This window comes from Dipteris shenzhenensis, chromosome 1, assembly GCF_047967505.1.
Source record: "Dipteris shenzhenensis isolate YYH24624 ecotype China chromosome 1, Dip_SZ_1.0, whole genome shotgun sequence".
Taxonomy (NCBI): Eukaryota; Viridiplantae; Streptophyta; class Polypodiopsida; order Gleicheniales; family Dipteridaceae; genus Dipteris; species Dipteris shenzhenensis.
Window position 1 is genome coordinate 18,131,549 of NC_141596.1, and position 21,680 is coordinate 18,153,228.

Here is a 21,680-nt window from a genome sequence, read left to right on the forward strand (position 1 = left end):
TCCTTCAAAAGGTGGCATGTTTTAAAGGCCAAATGGTTGACTTGGGTCTTCGATCATTTTATGCAAGTTTGAGGAATACAAGCTCCCTCTTCTTTTAAGAGTGTTGTTTATGTTCTTCTTGTCCTTGCCTTTGTGAAGGCCTCTCATCCCCCTTCCCCTCTCGTGCTTCTTGCCCTCCAACCCCTTCCCCTCTTATTCCCCCCTCTCCCTCTTCCATCTCCCCTGTCCCCTCGCCCCTCCCTTCTCTTCTCATGAGGATTCACATTGGAACAACTCCAGGAGCCATTTGCATGACACTCTTGGACCGTACATGTTTGCATTGCTCCCACAAGGAGCAGTAAGGAGTAGGAGGCTCCATCAGCATTCCTTCAAGATCTCCATGACATGTGAGTCATTGCCAGACTATACACCTCCTCCACCATTTGTATTTAATTATAGCCACTGAATCCATCTAGGACATTATACATTTCATGACCCCCAACATCATCTAACAAACTGGCAGGAGAAAAGGATTTGTGATTTCACAGTTTTGGTAATCCACACAAATCCAAAGCATACCATTCCTTTTTGGGATGATGACAATGGGAGACAGCTAGATTACCTTATCAGTCAGGTAAATGAACGCCACCCGATAACATGGTTATATTACCAATTTGGCATCCTTCTTCAAGTTAATACACCATGAAGGAGACATAAAATATGCAATGCTCAATCTATTATAATGCGTACTTGAACAATACAAAGGTAAGCTTCTTATATAGAGAGAGCCTTTAGAATAGTCAAACCATGTGGGATCCTCTCATCCACATCTCTCCTTGTAGATATCCTCAATCCACATCTCCACATCATGTAGTCCACATCTTAGGGTGGCTACTTTAATCTATGTGCTCATGGCACCATATCTCGGCAGGGATATGAGATGGGATGGTGGAGGGGAGATGGGCAATCAAATAGGCAGATGGAAGTGGATATAAGATGGAGGGGGAAGGCATGGAGGGGATAAGAGATGGGTTGGATGGCGGGGAGATGGGGATACATACGGGGGGGTATGGATGAATTAGGGTGGATAGATAGATGAGGAGATGGAAAGAGAATTGAATTTAATGAAAGGAAAAAGGATAAGATGGAAGGGATATGTGTGAGGGAGGAGGAGAGGGAAAAAGCTAGAAATAGAGTTCAAAAGGGGATATATATGGGTTATGGAGCTAATATAGGAGTTGAGAGATGAATTTAGAGATACAGATAAGGGAATATGGAGGGGATATGAGATGGGATGGATGGAGGCGAGATGGGGAAGCAAATAGAGGGGATATGAGATGGGATGGATGGAGGAGACCTGGGGTGCCAACTCACTATGTAATATGTTACTACCCTTGTCCAAAATCTTGGGTATGGGGGACAACGTCCATATATAATATGCATGGATTTCCTAAAAACATTTCAAATATGCAATGGAAAAATATGAAAATCCCATGTCCCCCCTCCCACAAAATATAAGATATATATCTTTAAAAATATGCAAGATTTTAAGATTTGTACATATTTTTCATAACATGTGAGGCCCAAGGGGGGGGTCTTTTGGATGAGGGGGGGAGGGGGTAAAACAAAAAATACAATAAAATATGAAAGCCCATCTCCTTTCAAATTAATGTAGCTTTTTCATGTGTTACCTAAATTTCAAGATGTAAGGACATATTTAAAGCTCTTTTAGTGTAGAACACAACCATGCTAATTTGAATAATTTATACTCATGGGATATTGTTAAATTCATCTCATACTTAAGATTTTGATAGGTAATCTTACTAAAGGGAGTTGGCGCCCCAGGGGATGGGAGAACCTAATGGTGGGGATATATACGAGGGGATATAAGGATGAATCAGGGTGGATAGATAGATGAGGAGATGGAAAGAGCACTAAATTCAAAGAAGGTAAAAGGAAGATATGAGATGGAAGGGATATGTGTGAGGAAGAAGGAGATCCATAGATAGGAACTCGTATATGCTATTATTAAATATTGAAAGAAAAATCCATAGCTAGCATTTGAAGACAATGACGGATGCAGTATGTGTTATTCTTCTTGGATAAAATATTCAATCATGCATGGCATTCCATTCTCAAAGATGTAGATTCTTTGTGATTGAGAGACTATGATCTACTTATTATATTTAATTTTCTATACGTATTACGTTTGTTGCATGGGAGATGCATGTTTATACAAATCCCATAGAAATCAATGTTTATTCTTACATGTAGGCACCATTGCTATAGTAGTGCCACTTCCCTACTTAAGGATAAGGAATTTGACTTGCTTATCTCATGAAATCTTGTACCTTGTGTCATGATGCATATGTGTGTACAAAAGCAACACAGTGAAGATTTTGGGTGCTAAGAATGTAGAATAGACTAAAAGATTATGTTGACGGAGACATTTCAAAAGGTAGGATGAAAGATCCTATGATGATTTTAAAACTTGGTTTACAACCTCTCAAATTGATCTACACGCTCAAGTAGTCAACATTAGTCTTCGAGGCCTGAGGTGTCACCATTAATTCTGAGTACAAGCTTGCGAAGGGCTGTATGTTGAGATGGTGGGCTAAAGATTAGTTTTTACCTTGCAAAAGGCCCTGGACCTAGAGATACGAGAGATGCCCGAGGGAAGCATTTCCCAAAAATCAAGTGGCGAGCGTTTTCCAAAAATCAAGAGGCAATAAGTGGCGAGCAGAGTGCCTCCCTCATGCATTGCTATAACGTCATGAAATGATGCCATGCCTCTTCTCCCACATAAGCCATCTCTAGTTATGCCATGTGTCCTCTCCCACTACCATATGTATGTTGGAGTAGCATGGTGACAAGATAGAGGCAACAAGATGAACAATGAAGCTTGTTTATTCATTGAGAGAGTGTCATTATATAGACACTGGGTACATCCATAGATAATATCATATGTGAGCATCTAGATCCCACAATCCATGAATCTTTCAATCAGACACCATACTCCTAGATTCACTCATTCACACCTACTAACTGACACATCATCATCATCTTAGATTCAGGCACACTACACACACATGTTCATGTGTTCACACACTCAATTACATGATCACTCACAACCATAGACCTTGCTATGATCCATTACATCAAATTTGTCCTTCAATGTAGTGTGTTAGCACATGGTGGGGTGGAAATTTGTATGTTAGCACATGGTGGTATTTGAAGTCCTTAGGGAATTTCTATTAGGGATTTTTTTGTAGAAATTCTAACCCTCTGCATTTGGAGGATGTCGAGGCTCAGCGGGAGGCTAATCTTCCAGCATACAGATCAGCTTTTCGTGATAGATCAACATACAAATCAGCATGCTGATCAGCATACAAATCAGCATATAGATCAGCTCCCAAAGTTGTGGATGTTGATATTCCTCAAAATCAGAGCGAAAGCTTGTGGATGTTGACTTCCCAAAGCTCTTGGATGGGATATTCACATCAAAACCAGAGCCTCCTATCGGATGGTCCACATGGTCTTCCAGTCGACCTTTTTCCAGCCTAGGCCATCATCAGTTGGACGAATGCCTTGACCTTTTGCCAGCCTAGGCCATCATTAGTTGGACGAATGCCTTGACCTTTTGCCAGCCTAGACCTTGTTTCCTATTCAACGTGACGCTTAATGTGACTTCAATTGGACGAAGACCATCATCGGTTTCTCCCACTGCAATAAACAAAGGACCTTGGTTCGTCGACCAGGCTTGCTTTGATCGTATCGTTCCGCTACAAAATATGCAAATGTAGGCTTCTCATCCGTCTTGCCTCTCTTGCCCTCCTTCAAAACCAGCTCCATTCTCACACAGCAACCACTCACGAAGCGTTTCATGGCAACTACCTGTTTCCCTCTTCTTATCCTGATTATCCTCCTTGCCAGCATGCTTCTGGATACTGTCGCAGGCCAGGCTTGCACCCCAGTCCCTCCGGGTTCTAGCAGCACGCCTCTGCAGGGAGCTATAAGCGTCATCAAAGGTGGAGTTTATTATCAACTCTTCGAATCCTGGGTAGCTCCATCGGTTGGCCTTGACATCGTCACCTACACAACCACTTCCATAGTGGCATTCACGGCAGCAAATATTATTATAGGTTGGACCACCTTCTATGTACTGAAGCTTGCGATCGAGCATGTCTGTCTCGCTGGTGTAATTGCTAGAACCAAATTAACACTTCGCAACACGGTCCAAAGCATCTTAGAATGGGCAGAACTTCATAGTCTATAAGTAGACGAGACCACAAACAGTTGTGTCTTACCTACCTCTGTTACTCTGTTGCCATTGCTGCATGCAGGGATCCTATTCGAGCTCTTTGAAGGGACAGCGGTATACAACAGTGCCGTTAATGGGTGCTGGAACGTTGAGGGAAACTACGGTTTCCAGGGTGGTAGGATGATCAACTATGGCTGCGAGTGGGGACTTTTGAATGATTGGATAGTGATGAAAGGATCGGCCAAAGGTCCACATAAGCTTCCCAAGAGCAAGAGAGGTGATATCTTGCCTGAGTGGAAGGCACATCTTGAAGTTCAAGTTTGGGAAGAAAGCATGGCTTGCAAAAGTGCAACATGTCTACATGGGAAAAGATATGCATCTTCCACCATTCAATCAATCGAGGATACCATCACACTATGAGCCTTTCTATCTATATACCTGTTTCACCTGTAAGTGTAATGAGTCCATTTGGAAATCTTGTGTTTGGTTTCTAAGAGCTCTTATTCATGCCAGGTGTTTTTACTTCGGACTTTGAGGAGCAGGAACTAGTTGAGTCATTCATAGGCAAGTTCACTGCTGCGATTCATGAGGATTTAGGTAAGCAAATGCATGCAGGGGAGGAGTTGGCCTCCTTACGAAAGAAGAATGTGTATTGGCATAATGTAATATACATCACTCCAATAACATCATCAAGCTATGGCCATCTGCAAACCAATGCACCACCAAAACTTCTGTAGAAGAATGTGGGATAGAATAGATGCATCATGGCACAAAGACAGAGAGCTCAAGTGAGGCAAAATCCATCGTATTAGAATGAAGGAACATCCTCCATTATATAGAGTGAGAGGATGGTGTAGGCACCTCCCCTATATCAGTGGCAATCAACCCCTAAGTCAATGGGATTGGTCTAAATCAAAGGAACCTCCCATATGGGGGCCTTTGTGCTTACATCATCACTTAGGTCACATACTAGATACCTCATAGCACTAGGTGTGCTTCTACAACACACACACACACACACACACACACACACACACACACACACACACACACACACACATGTGACTCCCCTAGATGCACACATGCACCTTAGAGCAAGCCCTTGATCATACTTATCCCAACATATCCCCCCTCAAGGGTTTGCCTCTTGCTATGTCAAGGACTCTCATGGTGGTCACACATGCCATCTCATGGTGGTCAAGGATAAATCTATGGCTAGGATCTCATGCTAGCAAAGGTGTCCAAGGGTCAAGGTTTATAAAAATGGGATAGAAAACACACATATTACATGGCCTACATCATATGGTGACCAAAGGAGGTGATTTACAAAAGATAAACACATGACATTCTTCTTGGAGTACCACTCCAGGCAGAGAACCTCAAAATTTGACCAAGTGATGATAAACAAAAATTCAAAGACAAATTGCTCAAAAGGCAAAGTCCTTGTCTTCTACCACAAAGATTGATCAATGCTTCATTTGTTGATGGAGTTCTCTCTTCAACCAGATTTGTCATACTCTTCTTTTTCTCATTGCAAAACTTGTCAGAGTGATTATTCTTGCCACAATAAGAGCAAGAGTTGATTTTATAACAATCCTTCTCAAGATGATTGTTTTTCCCACAATGTTTGCATGCCTTGTACCTGCTCTTTGAAAACTTCACTGCAAGTGCTTCTGTGTGCATTTTGCCCATTCTTGAAGTGTTCTTTCTTTCCTCTTCTTGTAAGGCACTGATGATGCCCTCTAATGTGGGTTGAGGAAGATTCTTCAAAGTAGTAACCACATAGTCAAAATCTTGAGGCACACTCTTTAAGAGCACTGCCATAGCATCATCCTCAGTGACAGGAGAGTTAATTGAGGCTAGTTGTGTCATAAGACTCCTCATAGTGTTGACATGAGCAACAACATTGTCTCCCTCCATTTTAAGTTCAAAGAACTTAATTTGGAAGTATGAGAGCTAGCACCAAATAATATGTCTAACTTATGCCATGCTTCAAAAGGGGATTCCAAATTTGAAATGTGGTGTACATAATCATCTCCCAAACCTAATGCAATTATTGCATAGGCTTTCTCTATCCTTTTTGCATCTGCAGGTGTAAAAGTAGAGTTAGTGGCCTTCCCTTTACCTTTGGTTGTAGTTGATTCACCTTCCTGAGAGGATTGAATTCCTGCCTTGACTAAATCCCATAGATTTTCTTTCATATGTATAAACTTTATCTTCATCTGCCACGTATGAAAGCCTTGGCCATTGAACTTGTTGATTTTATAAGTAGCCATGAGAGGGTCTTACCTTTTTCAGGCAGTGTCTACTCTCTTACAAAATGACTAATCTTGTTGAACAAAGAAATCTCCCTCACCATAAAAATGTAGATTGCTAGAGATAAATTCAAAAAAGCCTAATTGTTTAGCATATTCATACCCAATTGGCTTCTCCCAAAGTTTCTTGATCTGGGTCTTCTTTACTTTGAACTTTATCCTTCTTGTAATCTTCTTCAAGTGCTTAGCATTGGAAGAACAATCAGAATTTGGCATCTTATGAATAGATTAGTCCCAACTAAAGTCCCAACTAAACTTCAATATGAAATTTCATTCTCTGATGTGTACGTTAGCATCACTTCATTCCTCAAACATTTACTCTAGCATCAAATTTCCAAAAACTATCAAAAAATGCTTGCAAGGAAACATAGTATCTTGGAGACTTGAATTCTCACTCCACATATCTTCAGATTTGGGGCTTTGCAGGTTGAAATGAAACCTTTGGGCTTGAAGGATTTTAGAAATGAGTGAGCATAGACACTGTGTGAAGATTTTTGAAAACCCCAAACTTGTCTTGTACATATGTACATGCGTGATTTTCAACTTGTGTGTGTGCTTGATGGCGTTCAATCAGATCTTGTGTAAGCAGCTTTCGAGTACAGCATGGTATCCAATGTGATGGTGTTGATCATGGGTGACATATGTCCATCATAGTGGTCCTTTACCAAGTGTTTATAGGGTCATGAGTGATGTTCTGTATTGTGGTAAAGTCATGGGAGCACTCTTGTACTCAGTGTGGGCATTATGGATGTGTGGTTATATGTGGCAATCAAGCTTTAAAGGCTTTGATGGAAGAGTATGTGCAAGGGAAACAGTGAGCCTAAGTTGGAATATAGGCATTAATGGCCTTGGTCTAAGTTTTGGGGGAACTTTGAGAGTGGTAAAATGTAAGCATGAGGTGGATAGCTAAGGATGACATGGCTCATACAAGAGGTACATGTGCATGCAAGGTGGCTATGTGATGGAGAAGGGGATGCTTCTAGATTGATGAGATGGAAGTATGTGGGATGGCGACTGTGAGTGCGAGTCTAGGATCCTACTCGAAGGGTTGGCGATTGCTCTTGCAGGGAGCTTCTTGACCTGGTGTGGATCTCTACTGTGGGATGGGAGTTCCTTGGATGACAGAGGGTGTGTGCTCCGTGATGAGCAGGACGGAAGCCGCGATGCAATCTACATCAAGAGAAGAGAGACAAAGCTCTTGGAGAGATTGAGAAAGCAAAGGGAGAAACATGAAGAAATAAAGCATGCCATAATGTTGCTAGAGGTCCTTCAGGTAGGTTGTCCATGAGTTAGGGAAGCCGTAGTGTCAAGTGGCCATGCAAGGAAGGACTAGAAATGACAGGAAGTTGCTTTGAGACTAGAAGACATTGGGTGTTGAGAGATCCAACCTTCGGGTGAGCAAGAGATAGATACGATGTTGGGAGTCATTGCGCGAAGGTAGAGACGGGCCATGGGGACAGCGTAGGTAGTATATGAGCGGTGGCTATAGTTTAGTGGTAAGAATTCCACATTGTGTGGGCACAAAGAGACTTGGAAGAGCTCTGTCTATTCTAAGAGCAAGGGAGAAATTGCCGTGCTCTAATTTCTTGGAGGTGATGGTCGATGGAGTCCACGAGTGCCACAAATTTTGTGAGCAAGAGATAGCCACACTACTGAGAGAGCTTTGGAGGGTTGGGCTTGGGCAACAGAAGAGGAGAAGGTGAGGCATGGTTAGTCCTTGCTGGGAGCTTAAAGACTTGAAGGGCAATGCTAATATGTGGGTTTGGAGAAGAAGAGCTTCAAGTGCACTATGAGCAATAGGAGAGGAGGCTGTAGGAGTTTGTTGTGGCTGGAGGATCTTGGATAGCAGGGGTGAGCTCTTCTTGAGGAGTCGGCTACTACTATTGTGAAGTGGGGTGCTTTGGATGAAGGAAAGCATGTGAGCTAGGTCCAGAGAGAGGCTATGACATTGCAGGTTCTTGAGAACATAGGGGAGAATGACTATGCAGGCATGAAAGAGAAGGGTGATGCATGAACTCCATGTGGCAAGTGCTAAGCTACAATTCTTGGATTATCACAAAAAGGTAGTGGATCCTACTTAAAGGACTAATTGTCCGAGCTGTAGCTACATGGTCTCATGAAAAGGTGTGGCTACTTTATGGCCAGATTATTTGGGGAGGGCGTAGCTCTCATTTGTGTGTTTGAGGAACTTAAATCACAGGGGGTGCCTTGATGACATATCTCAGAAGAGAAGCCCTAGTTGGTCATAAAGGTTCATCAATTGCTTGCGACCTGTGATGAAGGGAGCTTGGCTCACCCAAAACTCAAAGAATTCCAGAGAGCTCATGGAGAATAGACAGCTTGTATATGAAATGTATAAAGTCCTTAAATAGTAGTGCATGGTGAATAGAAGTAGTTGTGGAGAATGCTTGCATAGTTGATTTCTAAAAGGTGTGGCAGTAGCACTTGAAGATCAAAGAATTGGCGTGAAGACCATTGAGAACATGTATGAAGGGCTTGCACATCCTATGATTTTGTGATCATGCTACTGGAAGTTGGTGCACTTACTTGATGTTGATGGGACAGTCCCTTTTGGTTGCATGATCATGATGACAGTTGAAAGAAGCTCTCTTGTGGGGTGTAGGTTCATAGCATGTATGGTTGTTTATACTTTGAGCTATCAGGAAGTGTTCATGGTAGTTATGCAGTTCTAAAGTTATCATTTTCATGGGATTTATTTTTCATGGGTCTTCTATGTATTTTCTGAGCTTGATCTTAGGAGGATCTCAGTCAGTAGGAGAGCTTGTCTTGAGTTGTATAGATCATTTGGTTGAGGTTGTATGGCTTCCAAAGGAAATGTGGCCAGAGTTTGGATTGTATATAGAGGTGTGCAGAGATAAGGATATTGAATGAATGCCTTTTACCTTCTGATGGTGTTGTTCACTTGCTTTGAATGTGGATTATGCTCTACTACTTTTGTCCATCCAACGCGGAATTGGATGATCAGTTGTCAGCCTCTGTTTAGATCAGTGTGGGTGATAAAGACCATCTCTAGAGGAATGCTCTGAGCCAGAGGTGCGCCCCATAGGGTAGAGTCTTCACTAGGAGGGCATGGAAAAAGACGCAAGGGATGGGGAGAACCAGAGCTAAGCCATTTTTGAAGAGGAAGGAAGAAGAAAGCTTCAAAAGGAGGTGATGGTGGAGATGTTGAGATATGGTGCCATGTGCGCATGAATTAGAGGCTAAGGTAGATTCTTGCTAATTGCTTGCTCTTGCTGCTGCTCATGGCTCCCCTCTCCCAACTTCAATCTACCTGATTCCTCCTCAGTCATGTAGTGGTTTACTCTTTGGAATTTCAAAATGCAAGCTCATTTTGTTGCTTCATAACTATGGCCATTCCACTTGGGCTCTGTTGAATCACTCCTCTACCTTGCTAATTTGTGAGAGGTTACTTGAGCTCTAAACTTGGGCGATTTCTCCCATCCCTTTATATTTTATGCAGATGTATCAACCATAGTTTGCGAGCCCAAAGCTTGCAATTGCCGATGGCCTAAGTGCACGACAACTCAATAGAAATAGTTGTCATTGGTGGGAACAAATCTCCTAGGTGATCTCAACGTTGTTGCTTCCGTTGACCCAAAGCCTCGACTGCGCTAGATGCCTGAACTCCATCTGCAACTACACGGCCCATGCAAGTTACCTCTTCAACGAGCTTGGCATACTGCTCGACCGCTGTCACATAGTCACTGCTCCACAGACCCCAACCAGGTAGCTCCTACGACTTCAAGTAGATTACTCCAACGGACTATGCCCCTTCAACTGTGCACCTAGCAGCTTATGCAAACAACCCAGTGCTTCCCACAAACTACAGTACCCGTGACTCTTTGCAAAAGCAAAGCTTCCATCAACAACTCGAGCCTCCATGCTGATCTCTAGTGCCGCTCCTCTACGTCGTCGTCATCACCTCTTTAGAGTTTTCTTCAAAGTCTTATTTTTGCTAAGGTTCTCCAAAAAGGCCACGTGGTAGTCACAAAAAAATGACATGGCAGATAGCTTTTGCCTTGGGTTAGTTCAAAGTAACCCTGGGTTAGTTTAGTGTGGTCAGTAAGTGTTGGTCTACTTAACTTGAGTAGGATTAACCCTGGTCAGCAAGTAGATAGGGTTGGTCAAGACAAGTCAACCCACTATACCATGGTTAAGGTTAGGTTTAGTTAATATGCCACCTAAGCACATAATCCCTTGCTAAGCTAAGCACAATATGGAATTCGGCATGTGAATCCTGCGCCACATCATCAAGGTTCCCTCTTCTTCATAGAAACTTTGACAAGCCGTAACTTGCAATCTAGTAGGAATTTGGACACACTCCAAAAAGGAAAAGTGAGCATCTTTTTGAGCTCTATGCGCCTATCAAGTCAAAATCATTGTTAGCAATTAGACATTGCCATTGAAGCAAAATGAAGCTCATGGTAAGACCTTTGCAACAAATGGAAAAGAAACACATGAATGCAAAAAGCATGCCAAAAGCACAAGTGCATGAGATAACCATAGCCCAAAACATGGCATCCACACATAAAGCATCAAGAGACATGGTAGAACAAAGCATCATGCATCAAGCTACATCAAGCAAAGAAGCCAACACCATCGACATCAAGCATTGAGAAGCAGCATCCTTTCCACCTTCAACCCACACGTTTGTAAATCAAGATTGACCACCTAAGAGTAGCGATCAAAGAACCCAGGGGAGGTATTGACATGTAAAAACCACACTTGACCACCTTAAGTAGCAATGTATGCACTAAGGGGAGGTGATGGAATGTAAACTCACATCAAACCACCTTGCAGTAGCCAATGGATCATGGCACCAAGGGGAGGTGTTGAGATATGGTGCCATGTGCACATGAATTATAGGCTAAGGTATGCTAAGGAAAGAATTAAAGTAGCCACCCTAGGATGTGGACTACATGATGTGGAGATGTGGATTGAGGATATCCACAAGGAAAAATATGGATCAGAGGATCCCACATGTGTTGACTATTCAAAGGGCACTCTCTATATAAGAGGCCGATCATGTATTGTTGATATAAGACATTTGGAATAGATTGAGTGTTTCATACTTCCTATCTCTCTCCCCATGGCTTTCCATATTTGGTTTGATCCTCTGTGATCTTTATGCTCATTAAGTGATAGATTAGGCTAGTACGATCCGCACTTTGTCAAGAGAAGATGATGAGGTGGCACTATCAAAGTGAGTTCTCCAAAGCCTACTAGCTCTAATACCAAATGTAGAAGGATGTGGGATAGAATAGATGCATCATGGCACAAAGAGAGAGAGAGCTCAAGTGAGGCAAAATCCATTGTATAAGAATGAAGAAACATTCTCCATTATATAGAGTGAGAAGATGGTGTAGGCACCTCCCCTATATCAGTGGCAATCAGCCCCTACATCAGTGGGATTGGCCTAAATCAAAGGAACCTCCCATGTGGGGGCCTTTGTGCTTACATCATCACTTAGGTAACACACTAGACACCTCATAGCACTAGGTGTGCTTCTACAACACACACACACACACACACACACACACACACACATGTGACTGCCCTAGATGCATACATGCACCTTAGATATAGCCCTTGGTCACACTTATCCCAACAACTTCAAGACATGGATTGTAGCATTGTGGACTTGAGAACATTGCAATCGTACAAGGACAAGATTGCAAAGGATATGGGCATGGTCATGAAGTTTACATTTAGATCCAAATGGGCAAGGTTATCTTGGTTTATGCCTCTGCACATTTTTGCTTCTTTGTTTTAGAATATACATGTGCATAGAACAAAAACTATGTGGTCCTGCAAGAGTGTAGATGAAAATGCACTTGAAGATTTACTTGGGATGAATTGGGGAACTAGGTCAGGCAAAAAAAAAGGTGATGTGTTTCAATGTCACGCATGTAAAGACAATGTGGTTATTAGATACCATTTGTCACACCAAATCTTGTATTTATCTTTTCAGGATAGGTGCTGGAAGAAAACAAATGGCCGGTGGGTCCCCCTAGACTCTAATGATGAAGACAATATAGGGGTAAGTTTGTCTATTGATGTTGAAGAGGAAGATGTCAAGAAAATGAATGTCACATCACAATGGACTCTAAGGGATGTGCGAGAACACCTATTGGTCATCGAGGACAACATGTTAGAGTCCTTTAACTTTACCTTAAATGGTGGTAAGGTCAGCTGACGTGTAACTTTGATCCCCCCTCATCATTGATGAAGAAGAGTACATATTCCTCCATGACATAGAGGTTCTTTTTGGACTACGAGAGGATGAGGCATGCAAAGACCTATTTGGGTTTGATGTTGACACAAGTGTCAAACATCCTAGGGTTTTAGGTTCTGAAGACCAGACAATGGAAGAGTTTCTCTTGATGATGATGGTTTCAATGAAGGATGTACACATGTCCATATATGATGCACAACCCTCTCATGTAGAAGCTTCCACCTCCAATACATGTTAGGAGAAAGCTTCCACCTCCCAAATGGAACATCACAAAGCACTTGGTTCCATCAATATTGCAAATGAGGAAGGGATAGAAGCCGACGACGATGTAGTGGTAAGTTTGAACAATATTTTGTATTTTGATGTTCTTTCGGTATAATTTGTTTTGTTGGTCTTCTAATGTTTGTTGAATTGTTGCAGGAGGCATTTGAGATTGATGAGTTCTCACCTCGATGGGGTAATGTTTGCAGTGCATTTGGGTGAGATCATTCTTTGGCCCATTACCTCAGGAAAGTCGTAGAGCACCTCTTGCTCTTCCACAACAAGTTTTCTTCTCGAGAACCTGTGGAGCTACTGAAATGCAAGGCATTGTCACACACTATCGGATACTCCAGAATTACTTATTGACAAGGTGATTTTGGTACACCGCCTGTCTGCTATCAATGCCTTTAGATCAAACATTCATGGCAGGGCATTGACAACAATAGCTATGTCTTTGGCAGTAGGAGTGGAGGATCTTAGTGCTATTGCAGCTAGGTTTATATCTAGGAGTCCACTAGGGGATTCAAAGACCCCTATTCTCAATGAACTCAAACTAGCTAAGAAGAACGATAGCCTGTGAGGCCTATTGTAAGTATAAACATACACTTCAATGGATACATGACTTTAATGAGACTACATATCTTTATTATTTGTTTTAAGTCATCATTGCTCTTCATGAATTCATAATATTTATTCCACTGCATTTTTTTAAAGTCGTTGATGATATATTTACACCATCCTTTTAATTGTGTTAATTTAATGCATTTCTAGCTAATTTAGTATGATTTCCACCAATTCTGGGTATCCAAAGTTCATTTTGTAAAGAATAAGGGAGAGAGATAGGAGACTCAAGTTCAGCTTTCTTCACAACACACAAAAGAGAGAGGACACAAGGTTGGAGGGTGAAGCCTTTCTTCACTTTTGCACACAACAACAATACAATAGAAGAGGGAAATACCCTATATGTCAAACCCTAGAATACGTGGTTCATATGTGAACCCAAACCAAAAACATACGTGGTAGTCTAACTACACCACGAGTACAACTAACATAGGCGGTGACATAAATGATAGTCATCCAGGAGATGTATCGTGGGTAGAGCTTGATATCTCAACACTCCCCCTCAAGCTCAAATCCATCTCACGTACACCAAGCAAGCTCCTAAATCTGCGAAACTTCTCGGTACCCAATGCCTTCGTAAAAATATCAGCCACCTGCTCCTCAGTGCTGACATAGACAAGATCAATCCCACCAGCTAGAACCTTCTCTCTCACAAAGTGATAATGCACCTCAATGTGCTTCGTTCTAGCATGATAAACTGGGTTATTAGCAAGCATGATGCTGCTAATGTTGTCACAATGAATGACAACTGCTGCATGAATTGACTGTCCCATATCTGCAAGTAGCTTCCGTAACCAAGCTACTTCACATGCAGCCATTGCTGCACCCCTGTACTCAGCCTCTGTGCTCGACAAGGCAACTGTTGGCTGCTTCTTGCTGCTCCAACTGATGGCACCACTCCCAAGAGAAAACATAAAACCACTAGTAGATCTCCTGTCTGAGACACTACCAGCCCAGTCAGCATCTGTGTATCCATGTACCTGTAATGCACACCCAGCTTCATAAAACAGTCCATAATGCAATGTGGACTTCACATACCGTAGTATGCGCCTAGTCGCATCCAAATGTGGCTTCCTCGGTGCTTGCATAAACTGACTCACCAGCCCCACAGCATAGCTCAAATCTGGTCTGGTTATAGTCATGTAAATCAAGCTACCTACTATGCGCCTGTACATAGTAATATCTTCAAGAAGCTCACCTGTCTCTGCATTGAGCTTCACAGAGATAGGCTTACAGCCTATCATCCCATATTTGGACAGAGATAGGCTTACAGCCTGTCATCCCATATTTGGACAGCATGTCCAAACCGTATTGCCTTTGCAACAGCCATATCCCACTCGGGGATCTAATAACCTCAATGCCCAAGAAGTAACGCAGCTCTCCCAAATCCTTCATCTCAAATTTTTGCTTCAATAGCAGCTTCACTTCATTAATGTCTGCATCACTATCACCTGTAATAATCAAGTCATCAACATAGATGACCACAAGCACAATCCCTCTGTTTGTTCTTTTCACATAAAGTGAAAAATCTGAATTGGAAATCTGAAATCCAATAGTGACAAGATATTGCCCTATCTTGTCTGACCATGCCCTCGGCGCCTGTTTTAAGCCATACAAGGCTTTGCGCAACCTGCATACAAAATCGGGGTGTGAATTATCCTCATAACCTTCTGGTTGCATCATATAAACCTCTTCCTGCAAATCACCATGCAAGAAGGCATTTTTCACATCCATCTGATGCAAAGACCATCCCTTTGCAGCGGCCATAGCAATTACTGCTCTCACGGTTGCCATCCTTGCAACTGGGCTGAAAGTTTCCTCATAGTCAATTCCATATGTCTGCGCAAAACCTTTGTTGGCAACCAATCTTGCCTTGTACCTGCTAACAGACCCATCAGCATTGTGCTTTACTTTGTAAACCCACTTGCAGCCAATAGCCTTCTTATCATGAGGCAAAGGCATCAAATCCCAAGTGTGGTTTGCATCCAAGGCAGCCATCTCTTCATCCATAGCTGCTTCCCAATTTTTATGCCCTGCTGCATCCTCAAAACATGTGGGCTCTGACTCCTCTAGAACCTTGACCATATAAGCATAGTGATGTGCTGTATACCCATCATATCTCAGCCTGTCAATTGGATACTTAATACGAGTGGACCTCCGTACAACTGGATCAGTTGCAGGAGTCTTTAAATCATGCCTGCTTTTCCTTGCACCAGGTGTAACAACAGAAGGAATCCCAAGTTCCTCATCAAGGCTCATTTCAGAGCCGCTTGACTCTCCATCAACATGAGAGCTACCAGCAGACACATCAAACACTGGAGCATGGTCTACTTTTTCTTTTCCCTTATGTGATACCTGCACAACACTATCAGGGCTGCCATGTGACGATTCACTAGATCTCAATCTCCCTGTCCATGCATTAGATCCACTAGTAGAGGACTCTCTGGGTCCACTCAAGGCTTGAGATTGCTGCTCTGCATTTATTGCAGCATTCCCATTTCCTGCATCTGCATCTCCTACCATAACAGTTGGTGCATACCAGCTGCTCATTTCATAAAAAACAACATCTCTGCTCACTTGCATTTTGCGGGTGGAAGGGTTATAACAGCGATACCCTTTCTGGTGCAGAGCATATCCAATAAAGATGCATTTTTCTGCCTTTGGATCCAGCTTTGTTCTCTTCTCATCAGGAACATGAACATAAGCTATGCAACCAAATACCTTCAAGTGAGAAATATCTGGTTTTTGGCCTATATACATTTCTTCAGGCGTCATGCCATGGACAGCTGCAGTGGGGGTTCTGTTCATAATATAAACAGCAGTTGCTACTGCTTCAGCCCAAAAATAATCAGGCATGTTTTTCTCATTTAGGATCGCCCGTCCTACTTCTGCAATATGCCTGTTCTTCCTTTCTGCAACCCCATTCTACTGAGGGGTAGACCTGCATGAGTACTTCCTTTGAATTCCCTGTTCTTTTAGATATTCACAAAATTCTTCTGAAAAGTACTCTCCCCCTCCATCAGATCTTAGCACTTTAATATGCACACCTTTCTCTTTTTCAACCATGGCCTTAAAAGCCTTGAAATGGCTGAACACTTCACTTTTGTGCTTCATAAAATAAATCCACACCTTCCTAGTGTAGTCATCAATAAACGTCACATAATAATGGCATCCACCAATAGAAGCAGTTTTGGTTGTTTAAACATCTGAATGGATCACTTCCAAAGGTCTTCTGCTCACCTTAGCATTTTTGGGAAATGCATGTCTGGCCTGCTTACCCATTTGGCATGCTTCACATACCTTTTGCATTCCCTCAACTCTGAATTTAGGCAAACCTGCAACAATGTTTTTCGTTTGCATAGATTTCAGCCTTTGTATATTCACGTGCCCAATGCGCTTGTGCCATATCTCAATATCTGCAATGACACCTCTCCCATGCGCAAACATAGCAGCTTTCACCTCAGGCATATCAACATCCAAGGTGAACATTCTTCCATTTTTGTTGCCTTTCGCAACCAAGTGGCATTTATTTTTCAAGTCCTCAACAAAGCATCCATCAGGATTAAATCTAACCTGCAGACCTTGCTCAACCATCTGGCCAACTGAAACCAGGTTCTTAGTGATTTTTGGGACATGAAGTACATCTGCCAAGTACTTCGTTTTGCCATCCTGCATAGCCAATGGCACTTTACCAACCTGCGTAATTGGGTGCGCAGTATCATCACCTGTTTCAACATAACCTGGCTTATCCAAATTTCTAACATCATGAAACCACTCACCATGACTGGTCATGTGGTTAGAGGCACCTGAATCAACATACCAAACATCATTGCAAGCTGCAGCATCTCCTGACATGGAGTTAACCATATGCTGCATCACAAAAAGATGCTCATTTCTGTCGTCACCATGCCCACTTGATGATGCATAGTTGCTTTGCTGCAACTTCCCACTTTTGATGTCATTCTGCTTTTTATAGCATGTATTCTCCTTGTGTCCAGGCTTTCCACAATAATAGCATTCTGTGCTGCTATTTACTTGCTGGTTCCTTTGCCATGAACCACGGCCTCTTTGGCTCCCCCTGCCTCTAGAACTACCTCCATAGGACTGGTTTTCCTGTTGTTGCTGTTGGTTCTGATTTCCTGCACGGCCACCAAAACGGCCTCTTCCTCTACCTCTGCCTCTACCTGTATTCGAGTAGAAAGCAGTCTCTTGAGAAGTTGAGGTGGCTGAACCACCATTCCTTTGCTCTTCACTCAGCAAGAGAGCAATAAGTTCCTGAAAATCAGGAAATGTTTCACGGACTCCAATGGATGTCCGAAACTGTGCATAATCTTTCCCAAGACCATTCAAGGTCACGGACACTAAGTCCTCATCATCGACAGGTGCTCCAATGGAGGCAAGAGAATCTGCAAGGCCTTTCACCTTCAAGGAATACTCATTTATATTCAGATTTTTCCTTTGCACATTGTGCAACTCCTGCTTTAGCTGCATCTTTCGTGCTTTGGTATTTGTGCTATACAACTTCACCAATGTATCCCATGCCTCCTTAGGCATCTCTAGATCCTGTATATGCACAATCATAGAATCTAAAATGCTAACAGACAGCCAATACAGGCATTTTCTGGCTTTTTCATGCCATTCTTTAAAGGCCTTCAATTCAGCAGGAGTGGGAGCAGCACCCAAAACTGGTTCTGCAGTTTCACCACTGATGTACTCCCAAACTCCCTTTCCCATAAGGAAGTTTGTCATCCTGAACTTCCATGCTTGGAAGTTGTTCTTGTCAAGCTTCTCACTGACAATGGTAGACAGATTCTCAGACATTTTACAAATCACGAATTGCAACAGCAACCTGTAAACACAGCAAATGCCTCACAAGGGCAAATAGCAAAACTTCTGCAAAAGCCTCATAGGGGCAGATCTGCAACACTGACGAAAGTGGTATTTCACCACACAGTCACTTCCTAGTGAACGATTTTGCATCAACAGGCAACAGGCATGAATCTGCAACTCCCAATATCTCTGCACATAGGCATACGATGCAATTTCTGTGGCACCTTTCCACCGACTAGCCGCGCAGTGGTCGCACAGCAAAAAACAGGGCCTTTTTCTGAGTGCCTGCGAAGAACTTCCGCCTTCAAAACGGGCCCCGAAACGGCATATACTACGCTCTCGCCACACCGCGAAGGGCCTGTCAATCTGAAACAGTGCACTCCTGCACTTCTGGCTGTGCTACCTGCAGAGATTTGCTCCCAAACTCGAAATAGGAAAGCAACACTGGTCCTCTTACCAGGACACCACAAACTTGGCTTGCTTTCTTGAGCTCCTTACCACGAACAAGGCTCTGATACCATGTAAAGAATAAGGGAGAGAGATAGGAGACTCAAGTTCAGCTTTCTTCACAACACACAAAAGAGAGAGGACACAAGGTTGGAGGGTGAAGCCTTTCTTCACTTTTGCACACAACAACAATACAATAGAAGAGGGAAATACCCTATATGTCAAACCCTAGAATACGTGGTTCATATGTGAACCCAAACCAAAAACATACGTGGTAGTCTAACTACACCACGAGTACAACTAACATAGGCGGTGACATAAATGATAGTCATCCACCAGGAGATGTATTGTGGGTAGAGCTTGATATCTCAACACATTTTTGTCAAATCCTGGAGTAATTTCACCGTGGTGCAGAAGGCAAAAGTGTTTGGGATAGTGTGAGGAGCCCAAATTGCCCTAAACCCGCCACGAAGCAAATTTGGGCATTATGGAAAATTCCCAAATTTGCATCGTGGTGGGTTTAGGGCATTTTGGGCTCCTTATGACGTCCCAGACACTTTTGCCTTTTGTGCCACCGTGAAATTCCTCTAGGATTTGATAGAATTCAAAAGTTACATTAAAATAAATAGTAACTTCAATCATAAACATGGAGAATTCAAAACAATGCGATATTGTACAAAATGTAGATATTTTTTATTGAAAAATATCGCCCGTTGGGCCTTAGATACAAGAATGTGCCTTCAAGGGTAAGGGGTAGTCTAAGTCTTAAGGGTGGGCTCCAAGAGATTCTAGGGCTTCAAGCTTGGGTCCATCCATATCTGCCTCACCAAAGCCATGTCCTTGTCCCACACCGTGATGTGCTTTGCATGGATGGCACACAAGTTGGCATCCTCAAACAAAGTGGTGGTGGCTTGCTCCACAGCCTCCTGGAGCACCCCCATAGATCCTGTGTTGAATCGTACTGTTGAATCGTGTTGAATCGTACATCGTTCTTGTACCTGTGTGCTATCTCCTGTACCACACGTTGGAAGGGAGCATGTGGGATTAGGTCATTGGTGGTCTTTTGCAACTATCTCATCTTCCTTAGGGCCCTCATTCCTGGCTTTGCTTTGTATGACTTCCTCACTCCTGGTGGAGGCTGTACAAGTACCCGAACATGACTTCATGGCCTCTTGAATTCCTTGAACTTATTGCACTTCTCTTCTTTGTGCTGATCCTCCTCCAAATCCTCCTCACCCCCCCCCCCCCCCCCCTTTGCCCTGCCCTATGCCCCTCCCTTCTCTTCCCCCTCCTTCACCCTATGCCCACCTTCCTTAACCTCCTTACCTCACACAGACTCTCCACTTCAAAAGGGAGTACACAAATTGTGGTCAAAATAAGCAAGATATTCATTTCATAGTTGTATATAATTACACCATAGCTTCTGTTGCTGGTTGACCCATCTTCTCCCTTTTCTCACTCTAGTTTGCATCTAATGTGTGACTCCTCAACTCCCTTTGGATTCTTTCCAAGCACTATGACTTCTATTCTTTGATACAATTTGAATTGTTTTTGCAAGTTTTAATGCCTTTGCCTTGTCAGACTTCAGAGTCCTACCTAGTAAACATCTGAAAAATGAGTCAAACATCTCATGCAATGCATTGCTACGAGTAACACCACCACCATGCCTTGTTCCGGACATCCATTGCCGTCCGTGAAAAATTTCCTGATTTTGAGGAGTTGATTGCTCTTCTAATTTCTGAAGAGCAGAGAAATGGTGGTGCATCTTCTTCAGTAGGAACTTCAAAAGAAACTGTCTTCTACTCAAATGCTGGCAGAGGTAGAGGCCGATTTGGAGGAGGCCGATCTGGAGGCCGTGGTAGAAATCAGAATATGCAGCAAACTCAAGAAAACCAGTCCTATGCAGGAGGACATGGTAACTCTAGAGGCAGGGGGAGCCAAAGAGGTCGTGGTGGATGGCAGAGAGGCCAAAATGCAAACAGTAATGTTGAATGCTACTACTGTGGTAAAATGGGGCATATGGCTAAAGATTGCTACAAAAAGCAGAATGACATTATGAATGGAAAATTGCAGCAAGGCAATTATGCATCCTCTAGTAGACAGGGTGATGACAGAAATGAGCATTTGTTTATGGTATAGCATATGACAAATTCTGTGACAAGTGCAGAAGAAAGCAATGATGTGTGGTATGTTGACTCAGGTGCGTCAAACCACATGACAGGTCATGCTGAATGGATGCAGGATGCAAGGAAAATGGAAAAACCAGGATTTGTGGAGACTGGTGATGATACTGCACATCCTATTGTGCAGATTGGCAAAATTCCTTTGTCTATGCAGGATGGGAAAAAGAAATACTTGTCTGATGTATTTCATGTCCCGAACATCACCAAGAACCTGGTTTCTGTTGGTCAAATGGTTGAGCAGGGCTTGTAGGTCAAATTCAATCCTCATGGATGCTTTGTTGAGGATATGAAAAATAATGGTCGCTTGATAGCAAAAGGAAAGAAGAAAGGCAGGATGTTTACGTTGGATGCGGACATGCCTGAATTGAGTGCAGCAATGTTTGCACATGGGACCGGTGTAGTTGCAGATATTGATATCTGGCATAAACGCATTGGTCATGTTAATGTACAACGACTTAAATCAATGCAGGCCCAAAATATTGTTGCAGGATTGCCTAAATTCAAGGTTGCAGAAATGCATAAGGTGT